This window comes from Lepisma saccharinum, chromosome 3, assembly GCF_977018435.1.
Source record: "Lepisma saccharinum chromosome 3, izLepSacc3.1, whole genome shotgun sequence".
Taxonomy (NCBI): domain Eukaryota; kingdom Metazoa; phylum Arthropoda; class Insecta; order Zygentoma; family Lepismatidae; genus Lepisma; species Lepisma saccharinum.
Genome location: NC_139231.1, coordinates 22,080,449 through 22,101,898, shown reverse-complemented (window position 1 = coordinate 22,101,898; position 21,450 = coordinate 22,080,449). Strand labels below are relative to the sequence as shown.

General features: G+C 37.8%; 1 protein-coding gene and 1 long non-coding RNA gene across 2 annotated transcripts in view; both read left to right on the top strand.

The window, feature by feature from the left end:
- Positions 1–21,450, top strand: part of LOC145984936 (uncharacterized) — a 655,439-nt gene that overhangs the window by 126,157 nt on the left and 507,832 nt on the right. The window lies entirely within an intron of this gene.
- LOC145985722 (uncharacterized) lies at positions 801–21,113 on the top strand. Its single transcript, XR_014441441.1, has 4 exons — positions 801–824; positions 17,368–17,389; positions 18,897–18,921; positions 20,977–21,113. It is a non-coding gene; the product is annotated as an uncharacterized LOC145985722 (long non-coding RNA).

The following is a 21,450-nucleotide window of genomic DNA, read 5'->3' as shown; positions in this document are numbered from 1 at the left end:
ACGATATTTGATTGCTTTCCCTTGTACATCAAATCATGACAAACAAAATGTCAACACCATTTATTGGGTTTACGTCTCATACGAAATTCAGATAACAAAATTAAAAAAGGCACCAACACATTTCCACATACGGCAAGAAAAGAACAAATGTCCGTTTTTAAATTTCACTGTAGGGACCTCGTTTTGACATTACAAACGCAAAAAAACTGCATATTTTTACTCACAAATTTCACAGTCACATTTTTAAAATTTCTATATTAACATACTGTCACACCAATGCCTAAACCAGAATATTTGCAAAATATGTCTTTCTCAACCAGTGCTGTCTCCGATTCCTCTTTGTTCATATATTCATATGCTGACTCATTCGACCTAATAAAGAGTCATAAGTAGATACACATAGAACTGATGGCAATATTTAAAGACATGTAAAACCTGATTTATTTTCATTACATGAAGTATTAAAATCAATTTATCTGATATTTCGTAGTTTATGCAAAACGTCGCATTGTCCAGCAGTTCTGATAATTGAAATTCCGTTTGTAATTTGAGAAAAGAGTGCAGCTTGCCCGGGTCTTTTGTCTTCCATTCTTTCCGTATATGTTTATTTGAAGAACAAAATATGATAAACCTATAAATTTACGAAGTTATAAAATCTGAACCTAGTATGTAATAATTCATTTGTTTTTCGTTCAACTCATAGTGAATGTATTTGCAATTATCCTTTAAAATGTGGAAATAACGTAATAAACAGTGTCAAAGGCTAAGCATACAGATGATAATAATATTTATTTTTATGTTACAGGAGTAAAGAAGCCAAACAAGTAAGATTCTTATTAAATTAAATTGAACAAACATTGTTATAATTGTATTGACACTAACATTTATTGTCTAAAGTTTGTCACAAGCATAGATATGACGACGCACGTGCTTCAGTGGTCAGTACAGCACGCTACGACGCGAGTGGTCCTGGGTCGAGTCCCGGCCTTGACATGCATATTATTTGCACTATCCCTTCATCAATTTCATCAAATCATAACTCATTCTCATATTCATGATTAGCCAAACGTGGTTGAAAAGCGAACTAAAATTAACGAAATCAATAAACAACAAATAATTACAGATAGACCACAGTTAATGTTTTAGTTGGCTCCACCTTTAACGCCCAATCTTGTTGCAAAAAGTGGACTGAATGGAGTTTAATAGTGAATGTAAAAATGAAAAAAAAAAGCAAAACAATAATTTGTTAATTAAATCTGCCTGATTCAGTAATTTCACTTGACAAATACGAGACTGCATTTAAGTACCGAGCCCTTCTGGAAGAAGACATTGGATTTGCAAAATACTGTTTCAACTATACTTTTTTCTGTATCTCATCCGTACCAACTCAAAGAAACAACATGCGTGCCTGAAAATTTGCCCTTCTACGATATGAGGCGAGTGATACACTCTCATAATGTGTTTAGAAACTTGTGTGAACCGCCACCCTGTCCAGTAGGACATAGTAATATGAACAAAGGATAAAATTTCGAAATGGAAGGGGTCTTAGTTCTTCCTTTCCATCAGGGCAAATTGCTCTCTAAATACGTTTGCGCTCAGACAATGTTTTCCTTTAATACTAACCAGAATAGCCGAAACTATCAAAACAATTGACGGTTTGGAGGGTTTTGGGTCACGCATACTCGGCCTATAGGACACTATATCCGAACTATCGAGCACTTTTTGTGTCTTAAAGAATATCTAAAGCCTGAAATAGGGCCAAGTACCGAACCGAAAGAATGCGGAAGTTTCGAGTGTTGCGGGTATAGGCCGACACACGTATATCTTCCGCGATCGGCGCAGCAAAACCCAAGAACCAGTGTGCTAATCTGTTCGATAGAAAAATCTCTACAGTGCGCAGAGGCACAGCTGTTCGTAGAACAAGGAAATTAGAGAACTCAGCGCTATCTAAACGTTGAGTTTTAAACGCCATGTATTATAACAAGGACTAGGATTAATATGTGCTAACAAGCAGTGACGGCTCCAGCCTGAAATAAAGGGGGGGAAACTCTTTCTCAAAGAGAGAATAGACAGAGCACTCACTCAACCTGCCAATTCGATTACGAAGATAACACCTGATTTGCTGCAAACAGCCGTTGATGGGGGTATCTATGTACATTTCAATAACACAAAGCTTGTAAAGTTCGTAAAAGGCAGTTTTTCATTTTCAACCATTGCAAGGAGGTGCTGAAGGGTCTTTATCTTTAGTTCCTTTCTACCTCATAGTGTGCCATAACTCTTAATTGTCCAAATCACAAAAATTGGGAACGGCAAAAGATTGTAGCTTTTTGTGCTTCAGAAAGGTGGCACTAACTTAATAAAGTAAGCATGAAATAAACAACACCACCCTTGAATATAAAATGTGTTAATGATATTATTTACTCTGCTGTCATGCACCTTACCTTTTCTTGTTCAACGACTGAAATTCAGAACTTAAGGCTAAAAATGGGGAGGATACGAGAAATACTGTCAATATAGGTGCCACTCTCAAGGAACAAATTTATTTTCACTATAAATTCACCTCCATTGGTAGACAAATATATTGACATATAAACAATTAAAAGATTTGCAACCCCTTGCACCGAGCATTTTGATTAGTGAAAATAACTGCTGAAGATTATAATTTTATTTCGGAATATATTATGCATAAATACTGATCCGAATTGGACCAAAGATTGATTCTCCTGCACGGATTCCACTATGACGGTACTGCATAAATTGCTTTCTAACCTCACAAATGATAATTAATTAAAATGTAGGACTAAGACTGCGAGCAATAAAATTGCCCAACTATGCCGTATTGCAATGATTAGTTGATTGGATTTGGATTAAGGTCCAGAATATGCACAGAGACCTACAGTTTCTAGTAAAATCGCAACAGAACGACTTAATGAAATGTTATATCTCGACCGGGGATGGAAGCCAGGATCCCTTCATATCAGGTTTATGGCTAGACTATCGGGGCTGGGAGCCCAATTTTAATGGTAGCATTTAAGAATCAGGTAGTTTGTGTCCTCTTTGATTCGTTATCGTCGTATTTTTCCCTTTCGAATATTTGCAGCGATAAGAATAGATATAACGACGAAACCAATGAGAGAACATCGGTAACACTTGTGCAATTGTCGGTACTCCAATGAGAGACTAACAAACAGAAAACAAACATAACGCTTCTTTAAACTTTGAACGTTATCCTATTTATTCATGTAAAATTCATTTCTCAAACCTGCTAGACCTATTCAGAAACTGTATATGCCAACAACCAAAGAACAATGTCACAGTCACTGAATACGTTCACCTACCAGACAGGTACTAGATTTCGTAGCAAGTTTCGCAACTCGATTAGCCAATTACTTATTATCAAATAAATGGTCAGTGGCGGCTGTTATCCAGGTATACCTGCATCTGTTTCCCCCCCTATTTAATTTTACAACACATCATAAATAAGGTAACCTTGCGATCTAACCGAACTACAAAATGTATTTGAACATTGAACTTGTCCCAATGAAAGTTTTTAATGGAAAATATAAACTTCTATTTTTTAAGTTTTCGATCGAAATGCATTTACCGTATTACAAAAATGTAGGGGGGCTACAGGGGGGCTGAGACCAGTATTAGGGGAGCTTCAGGCCCCCTAGCCCCTCTGTAGCGCCCCTGCTAACAAGTAGCTTTATATGTACATACATATGGGCTGAAACTTGGCTAAATATGGACTAACACATGCGTAAGATTACACAAAATGATACTTCTTCATAGTGATTCATTATTTGTGTGATTTCAAATAAAGTAAAAATGTATTACATTTCCATTGCATTAATTGACCTGGTGGCATTTTAACTGTTCACTCCCAATAAGATCTGCAACGACATGTAATTGATACACGACTGACACTACCACTGGTTTGAGAACTAATAACCTGCGCTGCGAACGTGTTTAACCTCGACAATTGGACCACAAACACTCTTCCTTAAGCAGTATTATGTGATGGGTGACAGTCGGCTGAATTTGTTGTACATTTACAAACGATCCCGGCTTCCGCACCAATAACAAGAATAACAAGTACATATATTGCCACCAGACGATGGAGTTCTCTTTTGTTATGAACTTGCCACAAAAGCATGCCAAGTTTAACAAAGAAAACAATATGCCTTCTCATTAATTAAGCAGCAAGCATAACAGCTTCCTTCCTTCATACAATTCATACAAGAACACGTGACGGAGCCGAGATTTGAAATGCTCATGCATCCACATAATTTATTTCTTTTGAGCAATTCTATAGTGATGAAATATGAACAATAGTATTTTCTCATACGCACACGCACACGCAATACAACATACAACATACAACGTTAAACCTGTCAAGTACTTAAAATAATATTAAGATGCTTCCAATCCAAAAAAAACTCACAGTCACTTTGTCCTTGTCTTTCCGTGAGCTGGAGTGCTGTTCAATTGTTTCCAATTAGGTTTGTGCGAGTGTGTCCAGGAATGGAATGACAATTGGCAACAATGGCGAAGGTTGGCGAGAAGTAGCGTAGCAACAATGAGAGAACATCGGTAACACTTGTGCAATTGTCGGTACTCCAATGAGAGACTAACAAACAGAAAACAAACATAACGCTTCTTTAAATTTTGAACGTTATCCTATTTATTCATGTAAAATTCATTTCTCAAACCTGCTAGACCTATTCAGAAACTGTATATGCCAACAACCAAAGAACAATGTCACAGTCACTGAATACGTTCACCTACCAGACAGGTACTAGATTTCGTAGCAAGTTTCGCAACTCGATTAGCCAATTACTTATTATCAAATAAATGGTCAGTGGCGGCTGTTATCCAGGTATACCTGCATCTGTTTCCCCCCCTATTTAATTTTACAACACATCATAAATAAGGTAACCTTGCGATCTAACCGAACTACAAAATGTATTTGAACATTGAACTTGTCCCAATGAAAGTTTTTAATGGAAAATATAAACTTCTATTTTTTAAGTTTTCGATCGAAATGCATTTACCGTATTACAAAAATGTAGGGGGGCTACAGGGGGGCTGAGACCAGTATTAGGGGAGCTTCAGGCCCCCTAGCCCCTCTGTAGCGCCCCTGCTAACAAGTAGCTTTATATGTACATACATATGGGCTGAAACTTGGCTAAATATGGACTAACACATGCGTAAGATTACACAAAATGATACTTCTTCATAGTGATTCATTATTTGTGTGATTTCAAATAAAGTAAAAATGTATTACATTTCCATTGCATTAATTGACCTGGTGGCATTTTAACTGTTCACTCCCAATAAGATCTGCAACGACATGTAATTGATACACGACTGACACTACCACTGGTTTGAGAACTAATAACCTGCGCTGCGAACGTGTTTAACCTCGACAATTGGACCACAAACACTCTTCCTTAAGCAGTATTATGTGATGGGTGACAGTCGGCTGAATTTGTTGTACATTTACAAACGATCCCGGCTTCCGCACCAATAACAAGAATAACAAGTACATATATTGCCACCAGACGATGGAGTTCTCTTTTGTTATGAACTTGCCACAAAAGCATGCCAAGTTTAACAAAGAAAACAATATGCCTTCTCATTAATTAAGCAGCAAGCATAACAGCTTCCTTCCTTCATACAATTCATACAAGAACACGTGACGGAGCCGAGATTTGAAATGCTCATGCATCCACATAATTTATTTCTTTTGAGCAATTCTATAGTGAAGAAATATGAACAATAGTATTTTCTCATACGCACACGCACACGCAATACAACATACAACATACAACGTTAAACCTGTCAAGTACTTAAAATAATATTAAGATGCTTCCAATCCAAAAAAAACTCACAGTCACTTTGTCTTTGTCTTTCCGTGAGCTGGAGTGCTGTTCAATTGTTTCCAATTAGGTTTGTGCGAGTGTGTCCAGGAATGGAATGACAATTGGCAACAATGGCGAAGGTTGGCGAGAAGTGGCGTAGCAACATATCGCAAGGCCCTGAGCGAGATTAAACTGTGAGGCCCCCTTCCCTTTTCTAAATTTGAAACACAGTGCTGTTCGATACAAAATCTCCAGTCATACGTTAACAAAATTTTAACAACAACATCAATAATAATAAGCTTATGAAAGTGAAAATATTATCATTTTATTTTACTCACCCTAAAAATGTCGTTTTCTGCTCTTCCTGGGACTGAATTCTCCCACAATTTCTGAATAGTCCAGAGTTGAGGCGATATCGTTCTCTATCGATATAATGGCGAGTATTTAGCTTCCTGAATACGTGACTGTGTTACATGATGAATAGAACTCCCATCTAACAAACGCTGTTCCAATTCAAGCCACTTTAACATGGAGTTGATGTGACGTTCACTGTTTTCATGTTTCGGTAACGGTTCCGATTGTTTTATGATTTCTCCAGCACAAATACTAATTGTAGTAAAATTTTGGAAATCATTGTCACACGAAATTTCAACCTTCCTTAATGTAATAGGCACTGTTTGGTATCGAAAAAAGTTATTTATGTTGAAAATAAACAACTTGAAAATTACCTTACGTACTTCTGATGGACAAGATATTCTCCGTTGACAAGCGGCAGTAAATATCGTAGAAGCATGGGAATGAATGTAGAAGTAAATCGGAACCCTAGTAGAATGCATTTAGGGACTCTATTTTAATGCTAAGGGAATCAAACCCAACCTGCCTAATCTAAGCACGAAAGCATATAGTGAACAAAACCTTAAGTAATCTCTAAAACTCCGCAGTATGTTTTAACAGACGTACATCGAAATCGAACCATGTAAAAATTGCATTCGTAGAATGATGAAATCGCAATAAAACAAAAGGAACTTTGGCCGAGAATAATCTACATGGAAAGCAATAAACTCAATTGTTAGAGACGGAATATACTAACCAATATCTAACCTTGCCATTTTTCATTATTCTGTGATAGTGAAAATTGCTAAAATGTCTACTCTGATCATACTTTGGGTACTGTTCGTCACTCAGCAAAGGGCGCAATGGACCTTGGGTACTATTTCGCAGCGCTGTTGATCACTTACAGGTAATATCCACTTACCTGGATCTTTGAAACTTGGTTCCGCTAAGTCTTTGCTTACTGATGAACAGGAACTCGAATTACCTTCTACAGAAATAACACAATGTAATTCACTTACACCATCCTCTGATTGTACCGGTTGACACTCATCTCCATGTATTTCATTAACATCACTTGAGGGCCTCCCCGATGGCGCAGTGGTAGCGTCGTCGCCTTGTAATCAAGGGGTCCCGGGTTCGATACCCGGTGGAGGCAGAAGTGGTTCGGATCCCACTTTAAACTGTAGGTCCAGTCCCGATTAGCCTTACTGTGCATAAAGTGGACTTTAAACAACAAATCAATCAATCAATTAACATCACTTGCAACATTTTCCCCTGCATTTGTTTTCAGATATTTCATCTGTTCAGCTTTTCTTTTTCTCTTAGACGCACCGGACGGGAATGTTCTTCCCACATCGAGATCTCTACCCGACATTACTGTAATATCAGTACCGAACACTAAACACGGTGGAGAGTTAATAAAGCGAACAACGCTAAGAACAGCTTGTTACCGTGTACAACATTCTGTGTGCAATGCTGTGTCTGATATGTCAGCAGTGAAGATCTTACACTTACAACAATCGCAATAACGCTTGTGTTTAACAGAACTCCAAAACAAAGAAAAATTGTTGGATTTTCTCCGTCTCTTTTGTTGTCTCCGTGCCGCGTAAGGTTTGGATTTCAATGCATTGCGACATCTACCGCTCTGGGTTGCAAGTTTGTAACAATAAGTAAGACTATTCTTTCGATTCAGTTTCATGATACCAGAATTCAGATAAATATGTGTAATATATTTATCTGAATTCTGACGTAAAATCTTTCGTGAATTAAAATTTTTAGTAACCCTATGTGTGTGTGTGTGTTACAAATTCTTTCGTCAAGCATATACCAAGCATAACGTAGGAGACAGAAACCGGTCCGTTTTATGTTCAAAGGTTTCCAACACTGTTTCCAAGCGCATAAAACGAATGAATAATAAACAGAGAATTGATAAAACTGGAAATTCTTTTATTCTTAGTTTGTTTATAGGGACGTGGCTTCTCAAATACCAAACATGTAACGTATTCAGTATTTCTTCTATTGACGGGCAAACAATTTAACTTTTTCACATATTTTTCTCACTTCTAATTATTATATATATATATATTCCGTATAAACCTGGGAGCGCGAGGCCCTTTCGCCCACCCCTTTCTGGGCCTCTGTTGGCGAGCAGGGTAGAACACGTGATGCTAAGAGGCAGGGAGAAGAAACAAAAATTGGAATCTGCACCGCGGCAGAGATAGTTGTGTTGGCCTCTACTTGTCCTCTACCAATATGCTGCTTCAACTCCAGACCCCTCTTGCACACAGCCAAGGGAGCAGTGCCATTCAAGAAGCGTGTCGATGTCCACAAAATATATTTTGTCCCATTTTAGCTACACTGGACACCTGGGAACTGTAACCTCTGGTGTTACAAGCAATATTTCTAGACCTGCTTCGTCAAGGAGTTACAAGTCGCATCATCAAGTTTTTTGATTTTTTGACAGTTGGTTGCACCTGCAAACATTTGTGTGATATTTTTTGAAGGTATCAGCGAATCATGGCACCGAAAACATAGAGAAGGTTGATGTGCAAGTCTCCACGATGGTGTACTAATGACGTAGTCACTTTGTAATTAAGGAATCCCGATTTCGGTGCAAGGTGGGTGCACATAGAGGTTCGGATCCCACTTTAAACTGCATGTCTGATTGTACATAAGAAGGACTTTAAAAGGAAATCATAAGTTGATGCCCATTTTGGATAATTCATCACAACTAAAATACTCTCATTTTTAAAGGGAAGCAGGTACGATCAGACCTTAAAGACAAATAAGAACTTTTTGTCCAAGGATGGGAGGAGTCGTGTAGTGATATGCTGGAAGATGTGAAAATATTGTGAGCAACAGTATCCTTTTTCACATTCAGTAATGCAAGAATCAACCAGCCTTGGAAAAATTTGCATGACAATGAAGAGATTGTGCAATTTGGAATACAAAGGATGAAACACAGTTTTGGAAGGAAATTAATTTATTTCAAACGGCTGCAAAGAGGAGGCTGTTTGACACTAATCCAAGCAAATGCGAAGACTACTAATGCCAGTGTGCATAAAAATTGCGAAGAAAAGTGAGTGACATTTGCAAGTTTAGCGATCCAAGAGACTGCAGCACATGGCAGGAACAGGCACTAATTCCCCAACAAGAGCTTGAGGGCATTGCAAGGCATTGAGAATGAGGAACAAAGGGTGTGAAAATACGTGTTATCAAGGTACTCGTATATATGAGCCGCAAGTACCTACTTATATTAGGACGTCGATGAAGGTAAGGAGATAATCTCGACTACGTTGTATCACACGGAGAAGACCAATTAATGAGTGAAGGAGGTAGGCCTAAGGTGCAGTACCAGCTAAATATTCACGTTGTGACAGAAGCTCTCCAGGACCATGGCGCAGTGACGCGGGAGACACTTCAAAAGCAGCGGAGAGAAGCCCCAAGTTGTGGTTAGGAATGAAGATAGGGTAAATGCAACAGTTTGATAGTACTGGAGAGTATCTAAACATAAATGGGTGAACCTTACAACTTCCACCGAACAGACGTCCTGCTGAAATCTACTTCAATCACAAGGTCAACAGGAGCACACCTCCGAATATGTGCGTGTGCAGGATGGGCAAAACTGGGGATTCTCCTTTTTCCTTTATATATTTTCTTCTAAATTGTTACTAGTCTCAACTTTAATGGCTACCATCCCCTCCAAGTCCCTGGACGCAATCCCCTTCCAAATTCGTTCATCATAATCCCCCAAAATTATTTTTAACAAATTTAGTAACTGATTTTAACGTGAATGGAATACCCTGTCAAGTCAATGTCGACAGCTATATCTTCAAATGTGGATCTAAATTTTCGACACGCAGAAAGCTATCACATTGATTGGTTAGGTAATTTGAGATGTCAGAAAATAAATTATTATAAACAGCCTTTTTGGACGGAGGATAAATATAGAAATGCCCAGAACGTAATGATAAAATAGAAAACTCTAACTGGGCACACCACTGGCCTACGCAAGATTTAAGAGTGGGCCGACGCCCGTGCACCGTACACCCGCGTGGAGGAGAAGGGCAGAGCAGAGCATCATGCTTTTTCAAGCCTGAATCACACGGAACTGGATATTCAGTAGTTGGCTCTGAACTGGCTACCCATTTGGTAGTTTTCGCCTCACACGGTACTTGTTACACCGTACTTGTCGATAGTCTTTCGTTCCCATAATGGCGGCCGCGTGAGATGTAAACAACGTATCACTTCGCAATTATAAATACGATAACTATTCAACCGAGAGGAATACCGCTTCGTATTAAATGGTTTTAGGTAGAGAAGAATGGCGCTGATAAAATACATATTTTACAACGTTTACTGTACACGTACGGAAGAATATTTTAGCTTTTTCAATTCTCTACACCGTGCACTCACCATAGACGGTGTAACCCAACATGCCTTTCGTGCTGTATGTATTATACGTATATCGTACACTGTTCAAGATGGACGGTATTGAAAGTGTTCCGAGGGTGGCGTGAACACGTTCAAATGATGTTCCAGCGGCAGAACTGTACAAGACAGCGGATGATTGACTCCAGAGGGAAGCGGAGGATACAACGGCTTATCCAAGCCAACAGACGCACCACAGTGCAACAACTGATATCCGAATACAACACAAATCAACTAGGGACTGTTTTTACCAGAACCATTTGTCACATACTCTCACGTAAGGGGTACGCTAGCAGATAACCCCGTCGCCACCCAGTCCTTATTCGAGAGCATAAGTGCAAACGGCACTTGTGGTGCAAAGAACACGCGAATTGGCGTGTGAAAGACTGGAAGAAGGTGTGTTGGTCCGGCGGGTCTCGGTTATTAGTGCATATCGTAGATGGTCGTGTGAGAGTTTGGCGTAATCAACATGAAAGTGTTCTTCCATTTTTCACAAAGTCAAGGGTACAGGCCGGTGCCAGTGGCTGTATGGTGTGAAGAATTTTCACATGGCAAGAACTAGGACCCATGGAGCATGCATAGCATTTTTTACTGACGGTTTTAGTATCTTCAGGGATGATAACGCAACATGTCATTGGGCTCGTGTGGTACAGCATTGGTATGAGGAACACTCATCTGACTTCCAATATATGGCGTGGCCTCCAAATTCGCCCGATTGAAATCCGATAGAGCATATGTGGGATTATATGGAGCTACACATTAGGCGCCAGGAGACATCAATCACGTTAATCCCAGCACTGAAGGCTGTATTGGACTAAGTATGGTTTTCAATACCTGTGGACTACTAAAGACATCTTGTGGAATACATGCCACGTAGGATATCTGCTGTCATAAAGCAAAAGGTGGTCCAACACACTACTAGGTGGGTGGTCATAATTCAATGGCCACACGCTGTGTGTATGCAACGTCCACCCACGCAGAGCTCAGCACCACAGCGCAGGAGTACTGGTACTGACTGCGTTCAACACAATAAATCCTGCAATTAGGTGGACGGCAAAAGTCTACCCATATGTGCTAACTTCTTGTCAGCCGTAGAACGTGGACTCAGAATTATCTCAGGGCTTGCTGGGTGTAAAGAAAGGTTATACCAGCTTTATATATATATTTATATATGTTTATTATAATCTTAATAAAAGAATGTCTGTTTGCACACGTGTCTTTACCTGTAACACCTACGTGCTTTTACCTGTACCACCTTTGGTCTCAAAGAGATAAGGGGGCAGGGAACATCCAATTTATTCCTCGCAGTGAGGCGCCAGGGGGAGTATGGGGACCTAATTTTAGTTAGGGCCTTCGTCGCCGCTGACGTCACTGGTTCCCCTGTAAAAGAGAGTAGGTTGTGCGTAGTACTCCCAACCACAGCCGGGAATTGGCCGAAACCAATCAGTACCCCCGAATAGCGGGCGCTGGGTAAAATGATTAAAGGATACCGCGACACCCCCCCCCCCCTGCGTTAGCGGGGAATTGGCAAGCCAACCGGCGTCTCCTATGCAGGGACGGCAGGTTAGAAAGGAAGGTCCGGGTGCTCCCAGTCAAGCCGGGCAGGTAGCCTGAGCACCTATCAGCCGATGCGAGCGGACCAGGTAGGTAGGTTGCTGCTAGGCTCTTCTTCTTCTTTCTTCTTCCTTCTTCCTTCCTTCTGGGATGGCTTCTAGTCTTCAGGCTGGGAGGCCAGTTAACTCTGGATGTTTGCCTGTTGACATCAGGAAGCCAACTGAACTCCGGGCCTCGCTGCGCTGGTTTTATACTCGCGGTGGCGCATGGGTGGAGAAATTTTAACTACAAGTACGCGTTGCTAACTCATTTTTTTTACATATTGCAACCTTCGTACTGAGAAACATCCAAGAAGTGACATTAAGAAAACACTAGTGGGAAAATCACTAGTTGCACGTGTCAATATAAACTAAAACTGTGTGCATTCAGACAATACAATTGATATTGAGCCTCGCAGGACTCTTCAACGAATTGAACAGTATAAATGACAATAAATGATAACATTCACCGTATACAGCGACCACGCAGGATCGAAGCTAATAAACGTAGAGGTGGATCCGTTAACGTTTTCAGAATCGAAGCTAATAAACGTAGAGGTGGATCCGTTAACATATTTAAACTAAAAGTGTACGCTTCGCAGGGACTTTTAGCCTGCACTCTTTATCCAAACCTTCTTAACAAAATACAATATTGCGACCGCGCAGGGTCGTTACATGTATATGTATAATGCAGTAACATGGAGGCACCATAACAAAAAAAATGTCTCTGAAATGAGCCTCGAAATAATTGTGATCATGCAATTAAGACCAATCTGTTTATCAGCAAGAGTCTGAAGCACTTAGTAGTTCCCTCTGTGGTAATTTGCAATGCATTACTGAAAACAACAAAAGAGCAAGTGAAGGGAGCAAGAAGAAAATGTTTATATCCAAATTTTTGCAAACTGAAAAGAATATTGATTTCATGGCGCGCCATAGCATTCCGTTTTACATGTTTTTACATTTAGATCGTTCGGAACCCAGGGTCAAGTCCCAACGCCTCCTAGCTGCAGCTCTGGTGTTGACAAGGTTGTAAAAAAAGAAGAAATTGCGAGCAAAGCGAGAGAAAATTTTACAAAATGTATTTATATTTGTATAAAATTTGATATTGAGGGAAACAATTCCTCTTTGTACACCTGCAGATTCTCTTGGCTGTCTGGAAGAAATAATGCAAAAAAGATGTGAAAAATAATTCCACCTTGAGTATCCTTTTGTTCTCCTAATCGTGCTTTCTTTTACATGAATGTTTGCACCCTTAAGATTGATTTCCGTCCAAGGTTGAGGAGGGGCAATGCGCAATGGCCCCCTGTGGTTGCCCTACTGCACCACCTTCCCACGTAGTTGCTTTGAATTTTAATTGGCTTCAAAATACTTTATTTTCTTTAATAGTATAATATCGTTTAATAGCGGCGATAAGATCCCTCTACACTAATTTTCTAGGTGAAAGTATAATAATGTAGGGACATGGACTTCTGAAAAGGAGAGCAAGGATAGCCACACCTCCCCCCTTCCCCCTTAGAAATCGAATGTTAAACCAATAGTAAATATTTCACATGTATAATTTAATTTCAGTCATAATAATTTATATTAATGCGATAATTTCAAATTCAAGTGTTTTTTGAAGGGGGAACATTTTTATCGGGGTAATATACCCCATGGAAAAAATACCTTGTTTGTTCCTCCGTTAAAAAAAAATCTACGGGCGTCCAAGATTAGGGGGGCAATTGCCTCCATGCGGACGCCTATGCTCCCCCAATAATACTTATTACCACCCTTGTCCCTTAGCAGTATATTAGCAATATACGAAGTGCTTATTACATGCTAATGAAGTTCAACTTCTGTCGAATACTGAAATTTTTATTGTCACATTTCCATTACAAAAAAAAGCTAATGAAAAATCCTCCCAAAATTTGAATGGATGCAGTCTGCGTCCACAAACCCGCACGTGGGCACCCCTGACTGGCACAAATACTGTACACCGACTAAATCTCTTGATGATAATGCTGTGATCGTGACACAAGAAGGAAGAATGCAAATGTGTGCACAAAATGCCCTTATTAACATTGTGCAATAAACTGTCAAAAATTCAACGACTTGATTCAGTTTTATGAGTGAGGAAGGCTGCGGCTTAGGGGTCTTCCATTACAAAAAAATATCGCCTTGTAATCAAGGAATTCCGGGATCGATATCCAGTGAGGTAAGGTACCCGATTAACATCTTGTCTATAAAGCGTCTTAGTTATTTTCTGTGCATCATGTTGCACAGATTTGCAATGGATTAAGCTGGTTTAATTACAACTGTCAGAACAATGTGATTATCGTAGTTGGACATTCTAACACACTCATTTTGTCCTAAATTCGAAGTAAAACTAAGGATTTGAACCATAAAATAGTAATTATTAAGGAACAAATAACTTTGTGTTTAATTCCACTGGAGGTAATCTGGGAATTCCATTTATTTTTTGGAGTGATTTTCGTCGTAACGAATGTCATATTTCAGGTGTAGAGAGAAAGTTTCCATTAAGTCTGTAATCAGTTACATCTGTAGATATTAATATAAATTGATTTTAAATATATTTCGCATATTAAATGCATTTTCACCACAGACTAGAAACTAGTGTAAGAGAAAATCGAAAATACGAGGAATATATGTATATATCGCTCTTCCACTGTTGCTATTTCCTGGACGAAACGAGGTATTTCATTTCAGTTTGACAGTCTATTGTTGCTATTGATAGAAGATACATCAATGCTTGAAACTCACAAGCCGATACCAAATATTTTTTTAATGTTATTTACTGTCACTGTTCTACCACTCTCGGTTAATCGACATAAAGTGTAAAAATTTGATAGATGATGGATGCGCGATAAAAATAATTACATAGCTATATTTTCTATATCAGGTTCTAACCCCAGATATTCGATTTCTCAGCGCATTACGTTAACAATTTTGCCACGCCCGTTGGATTTCTCGTGTTTGCTCATAAAAATTAATCTATTCGTCATTCAATTTACAGATGTAATATATATATATATATATATATATATATATATATATATATATATATATAATAAAAAAATAGAAAAAAATAATTCTAGTAATTTAATGCTGACCAAATACACACACAAACCTCTTTTGGCATTGATTTGCCCATATGGGCTAAAGATCACACATTTCCTGGTACAATTGGAGACAACTCAATTGGCTTATCAGACAGACAATCCATCACTGTCTGTTTGGCTTCATCGGCGCTGTTCCCAGCGAGGAAAGTCTTCAAGTGAAGAAATAGGTGTTAATCGATAGGGACGAGATCAAGACTGTACAGAGGGTGGTCAATCCGCTCCCGGCAAAATGAGTCAATGACACTGTCGTGCAGCAACATGATACCGGAAGACAGCATTCTTCGTCGCTTATTCTGTATTGCTCGACGAAGTTTCTTGAAAGTGTTGCAATACACGGCTGCATTAACTCTTTGTCCATTCGGCAGAAACTCAATCAGAAGCATCGTGGTTCGTCAAGAATATTCGCGCGACCGGCCTTAAACAGACGTACCTACTTACGCACCTTGCCTTCAACAATGACATACACCTCACGTAAATGGCGATAAATGTCTGACGCTTTCACATTTTTCGCGGTCAAAAACCTGATCGCTGATCGTATCTCACACTCACCACAACCAAACCAAGCGTTTCACAACGTGCAAATGGCGGCTGTTTAGGTGCAAGGCATGTTGTAACTAACACGCATGCTCAAAACGCCAAGAACGCAGTGTTGCCAATGTGAGCGCAAAACGGCCCCTAGTAACAGGCATGGGTATTTTGTTTAAATGGACTGTTATACTAATTTGTAGCTTCATTTCATTCTCGTATGCTTGCATTGAAGCGAATATATTTTTTTATTATTATTAAGTTATTTTAAAGATGAAAACGAAAAACATACAATAGTTTTGAAATGCTCCAATATATTCACTCCTTCGCTCAAACTTTCGTTTACAGGACACTTTAGCTTACCATCTAGTGTGACTGGAGATAAAACTTCGTGATTGGGTAGACGGGCGGCCAGCGACAGCCTTAATAATTTTGGATATCTTTATTTCCTTATAAACACTTTTAATTTAAATAAACCAACTTACATATCCAATGATTGTTTTAATACAATTTTCAACTTATCAAGAAGGGTTTTGAAACAAAAACTCTTCCATATCTAGTTTTAAATATATGAATGTTTAATTGTATTTTGAAAATTCATGTAGTTTTAGAGTATGTTTGTAAAATATTTTACCATATGTATATCTGTGCAAATATTTTGTGTTTTATGTAATATCCTATTCATGAAAAACTGCTGTATAAAAGTTGATTGATTGATTGATTGATTTCGTTTATTTTACTTCGCGTTTTGTGCCTCTTGTCTAATTTGCGAAGATGAGGATGAGTGATGATATGATGAAATTGATGAATGGACATTCACAAACAACCAAATTCGATCGGGATTCGAACCCGGGACCCTTGCTGTATAAAGGTAGTCATGCTATTCGCAGCAGTATAAAGCTTTAAATAAATAAATATATGTGCTAACAGCGCCAAACCTGACCTGCCTAATTTAACTACGTAGACATATAATGATAAATAAGCATGTAAATAGGTTAGGTTCACCACTACTGTCATAAGGGTCTGGAGTCGCCGATCAGACGACGGTCACAGAATGTAACACAGAGAGAACGAGTCTTCGTACCTTGTCTATCGAAGCAGTAGACTTCCCATCATATTGAACCTGGAAGTAGACTACCGTATTGAGTCAAGTAGTGAGGCAAGCAAAGAGTGTGCTAATTGTTGTTTAACGATGGTCTTTTTTGTGGAGAATCTTATATTGCTAGTAGAACATTTTTTTTTCATAGTTTACCGAAATGTTTCCATGTTCATTCCCCCCCACACACGAAGAGCTACAAAATGGATGTTCTTTTCACGAACATGTAGGCCTAACGTGTTTTCTAAGAACTTAAATTTAGTGAATAAGTAATAAAGATGATAATCATTGTTCAAGAGGTTCACAATCAGTGTTCTTTGTGCGAGAATGCAACTTGATTTCTGAAACGCTGCAACTTAGTAAGCAAGTAATACATATTTATACGTTCTTTAATATTTTTTTTACAGGCTTGGGCCAAACGGCGGGAATGTAAGCCTTTATAAACATATGCTATATGTTTAATGTTACATTCTATACTGTAATAATTATACCATATTAGCACTACTACTCAGTGGCGTAAATGACACCCCCCAACACTCGCGATGAGAGGGGGGTGTATGAGCTTCGGGGGCGCAGTAAGAATGATAAATCATGAAAGAGCGATAGTTCACCAAAGTTTTCCTATGGTGGTTAAAACATATATTTAAATCAAACATTATTTTTTTGTCCCTACAACAGCAAACACAAAATGTCAATCACTAGAAAAGTACAAAGTGGATTACCAGATTAGAAGAAAACCTTCATTAGCTGAATAGTTTACGTCGCCAGAGGATGGACGACAGGCAAGCGACTTTCACCCAATTTTGCAACAAGGTTTGGATAAGTGTTGCGAAATAATTAAAGCAATTTTGGATGTAGTAATTACATTTTCCACTTGCACTTTGCATATCATGGGACATCAAGAAGATGTAACAAACGTACAAAGTAGTTCTGAGAATTTTCTCAACATCATAGACATGTTTGCGAGTGATACACTTATTAAGACTCATATTGAAAATGAGAAAAGAAAGACAAAATTCTTAAGTCCTGCCAAGTTAATTCAAAATTAACTTATTACACTGGCTTCAAAACGGGTGTTGGGTGAGTGTCATAATACATGACTTTAGAAAGATACCACCCACCCTTACTTTGGATACAACCCAAGACATTACTAAAATTGATATAATGTTAGGTGTAATACGTCAATATTAAACCTATTGTCTTAATCTATTGTAATCAATTTTTTTAATTCAATCAAATTATAATGTATTTTCACATTTCTATGTACTTAATATAAATGTACGGGAATTAATATATTAGAAAGGTTGGGGATTTTTTAATTAGATATGAAGAAAACGCGTCTAAAATTATTAAATAAAATAAATGAGTTTGTCGTTACTATAAGCGAATGCACTTCCTTGTATAATAAAATAAAGTTTTACTCTTGCTGTAAACAATATGCATGCATATATATATATATATATATATATATATATATATATATATATAGAGAGAGAGAGAGAGAGAGAGAGAGAGAGAGACAGAGAGAGAGAGACAGAATACAATAAAGAATAAAGTAAAATAAATAATCGTACAAGGAGGGTTCACTCATTGTTCTATCACTTTTATATTTCTTGTAATAATATAAATAACATACGAAGAACTATGTACAGGATGCATAAGTAAAACACTTGTAAGTCTTTATATATTTCATTTCACTCCAATTAATTATCACTGGTTGTGTGTAATTTAATCGCCAATAAATTTCTAACAAAACTATCCGAAAAAGTAACTTACAACTACTTTTGAATGTAGATTCTACATTGGTCAATCATAAAATACATGATGATCTTCTCTGTAAGTTGAGAAAAGTCATAGCATTTATTCGAAGATTCACCGCTGAAATATTGTAATTAAGTAATAAAGATGATAGTCATTGTTTAATTTTATTTTACAGCTCTGGAGACAACGACGCCGCCTCCGTAAGGATTTCGTAACATAATTGTTTTTACTTATACAGTCTTTACTAAAAATATTCATTTTTAAATATATTCTTATATTTTCCTGGTAAGGAACTGCTAAAGAGTCTTCAGACATCAGTACATACAAGAATGTTTTTTAAAAAGTAGTATTGTAACTTCGGGTGAATTGGGTAAAAACATAGAAGCATTATTTTAAGTTTAACGATTTGTAAAATGTGTCAATCAATAATGTTGAAGTGCAGGGGTTAAGACAAACATAGTGGTCTGCAGCACTGGGGAGCATTGACATTTGCAGAACAGCTGGCTGTTGTACCCCCTTCACTCATCTCAAATTACAACGCCAGTGTTGAGGCCTACCAAATAATTAACACGATATTTATGGTGACTTTCCATGCAAACAAACCCAAAAACTGGTGGTTGTTTACATAAAACTTGGATGTGAAGAAAGAAATGAAACTCTCTTCAGGGGTTAAGACAAACACCTAAATGCTATCAAAGTCGAAATACTATTTTTTTAACATGATACATTATTACAAAATGAACAGGTGTATTTCAATCCAGTTGTAGTGATTTATGATTCGAAAGCTTACTTTAATTTTAAGCTTCAACTCAGTTCTTTTACTCTCCCGTGAAAAATATTTTTTTCAACGAGGTTCTTATCACTTTTATATGAGTTTCTGAGCTTTTCGGAAAATCTTCCATCAGTATGTGAAGAACGAATGGTTGAAGTGAGTGTTCTCTTTTGTTTGGTGTGTTGCGAATTTACTAAAACAAACATGGATATTTCAAATTGTATACGGGAAGCTGTAAGTAAAAGTAACTATTACATTTTATTTAATAACGTGAACAAGAATTTTGAAATAAGAAGCACGGCCATTGAGGGAGGAGTTGATGATTAATATATTATTAATAATAATTGTTATTATAACAATACCCGATGGCGCAGAAGTAACGTTGCTGCATTGTAATCAAAGGGTCCCGGGTTCGATACCCGGTTGATATGGATCTCACTTTAAACTGTAGGTCCAGACCCGATTAGCTTTTCTGTGCATAAAGTGCACTTACAACAAAAAATCATTCAATATTGATAATAATAATAATTCGAAATGCCCTCTCTTTAGTAGGAAATCTGGGGGCAATGGACTGTATAATTAATTTACTCTTTCAGATATAAAAATGAAATTTGTGCAAACCCTGATTCTCACTCTTCTGGACTACTGTGACATAGCATATTCTGCAAATTTGTATGTTCGAAACAAAGTCAAAATTCGTTTTTACGCTACGTATATTACATAAAAAGAAATGATCCTATTTTTTCAACCCTAAATGAAAACAAAATGCTAAACATGAACAGACACAGCATATCTAATTTCTGCTGTTTGCACAAAAAAATCCCTGAAAAGTTACTTGATAAACTAGAAACCAGAAGGCTAATACACAGCTATGGAACAAAGGAATCAGCGAAACTTGAGCTCTTCAAACACTCACTGGAAATGGTCAAATTGTCATTTACACTTTCAGCGTTTAAAACATAGAACAAACTCCCGCCTTTCATTACCTCCCTCTGCAATTCAACAAATTTAAGAATGAGCTAAAGAATCTACTGTTAAATGAGCAATATATCTTTTCAAGCTCCAACTAATAGCGCTGACAATACATCTTAACCTGAATAAGAGCCTCGCCAATCCTTGACAAGTCTTTAACTATATTTTAATAATCACCTTACCTTAGAGAAATAGCATAATTATGTACGTCAATCTCTATATCCTTGCGTGAATCTCCTGCTCAGAAATGTTTTTTAGTATGTGTACATGTGTGTTTTTCTTTTTCCTTTCGTGTGCCCTATTCATTTTTTATTTCTCTTTGTAACAATTTTTCATTTTTTTTTTATATTCGGTTTGCGTACACGAGATAAATGTATAAACTGGATTAGGTGGAAGATCAGCCACAGGCTGGACCTCGACCTTCAATAATGAAAATTTGAATTTTAATATACAATGGAATGATTAGCACCTTCGCATTGTTGTTAAATGGTGGACTTGATTTTCGTTCTAGACAATAAAAGTTGGAGATGAAGAAGAAGAAGGGGAAAAGGACACAGCACTTCACAACAAACACGTTTTTGAGAATTTCTGTAATTCACCCATGCACTGTATTCATACGATATTCCAATAAATTGAATTAGCAAAGACTGTTGCAATGTTTGTGTATTTTCTTTATTGAAAGAAATAATGATAAAGTTTTAAAAATGTGAGCCTTCAGAGCACGTACAGGACATCGAGACAAATATCTTCCTTTGTCACATTTTCTTCGTTGAAGCCTTGTTTCGAAGCTGCGAGGCCTCGATAAACAAGATTGTGTATGCTCTACGTCAGATGCCGGGCCATGATAATAGCACAGGCTCATGTGTAGTGATGGACGATATCGGAAATTTTATATCTCGATGTATCGTCAAGAAAATATCGTCACTGACAATACGACACGATATATTTTCCGTATCGCGATATCGGCGATATATCATATCCACGA